This window comes from Calidris pugnax, unplaced genomic scaffold (assembly GCF_001431845.1).
Source record: "Calidris pugnax isolate Ruff unplaced genomic scaffold, ASM143184v1 scaffold42, whole genome shotgun sequence".
Classification (NCBI taxonomy): Eukaryota; Metazoa; Chordata; class Aves; order Charadriiformes; family Scolopacidae; genus Calidris; species Calidris pugnax.
In genome coordinates, this window is record NW_015090920.1 from 811,232 (window position 1) to 812,463 (window position 1,232).

General features: G+C 64.9%; 1 protein-coding gene across 1 annotated transcript in view; it reads right to left on the reverse strand.

Annotated features, from left to right (window-relative positions):
• ARHGAP24 (Rho GTPase activating protein 24) overlaps window positions 1–418 on the reverse strand; it is a 241,261-nt gene extending 240,843 nt beyond the window's left edge. The window contains exon 1 of the mRNA XM_014950098.1: window positions 110–418. The gene's annotated coding sequence lies outside the window, so the exon portion shown is untranslated. The remainder of the gene's footprint in view (window positions 1–109) is intronic.
• Window positions 419–1,232: the final 814 nt, after the last annotated feature.

Below are 1,232 nucleotides of genomic sequence, written 5' to 3' on the forward strand. Positions count from 1 at the left end.
CACAGGCAGCTGCTGCCACCGCTTCCTGCTCTGCAGCACCCATTTGTCCCGCAACAGACCCCACGGTTTTGCTGCCAAGATATAAAAATCCCCCACCGGTGCCACCTACCCCGGCCCTGGCGGTAGCGCCCGGCTCCGGAACGGCCCCGGCCCGGGGCTCCCGCCTTCCAGCCGCGGGGTCACCGCTCCTCACCCATCGGCGCGCCGCTCTCTCCAGACAAATTCGGAGACGGTGGCAGCCTGTTTCAGCCCCAATGCGTTTGGGAGTTTCTCTTCCTTCGCACCCCTCCTCTCAGCCGACCCGTCCACACGCGGGGCTGCCCCCTCCTCCCACACACCTCCACCCCCCTCACACGGGAGCTCCGCGCTCCCACCCCGCGTCCTGCGGGAATCCCAGCCGGGAGCAGCCCGAGGGGTCGGCTCGGTGAGCCTGGATGTGTGGAACATCCAGCAGCAGGCTCCGGAACGGCCTCCCAGGGCCAGCCCTCAGAGGCAGGCCCGGGTTTCAGGTTTCAGGGGCAGCTCCGGAGCCGGCAGCGGCCCCGCTTCCCCAGAGGGACCGGGCCCCCTCCCTCCCTCACAGCCCTGGCAGCGCCGGCCCCACGGCACCCCCGCCTCACAGCGCCCGGACACCCTTCCTGGGCTCTTTCACCCTCCCGGGGCTGTTCGTTTCACCTTTCGTGGGCTGTTTCACCCTTCCTGAGCCGTTTCACCCTTCATGGGCTGTTCGTTTCACCCTTCCTGGGCTGTTTTACCCTTCCTGGGCTGTTTGTTTCACCCTTCCTGGGTTGTTTCACCCTTCCTGGGCTGTTTCACCCTTCCTGGGCTGTTCGATTCACCCTCCCTGGGCTCTTTCAGCCTCCCTGGGCTGTTTGTTTCACCACTTCGTGGGCTGTTTGTTTCACCCTCCCTGGGCTCTTTCAGCCTCCCTGGGCTGTTTCACCCTGCTCCAAGGGGCTGCCCTCCTGCAGCACACCCCAGAGACAGCCAGCCAGCCACCAACTGGCACAGGGACACCCTGGGACCCGACGCAGATTTTTGCCCCCACCCCCTTTTTGGCTGCGATGCCTCTTTAGTCAACTACACACCACCTAAGTGGTCTTGACACATCTGCTTCCAGCAGCCTGCGTCTCTGCAGCTGGGTGAGATGTTGTGCTGAAGGAGGGCTTCAGGGTTTTGCCTTGTGCGGGCCCGAGGGAGGCCTCCATGGGAGCTGGACAAAGATGGCTGCG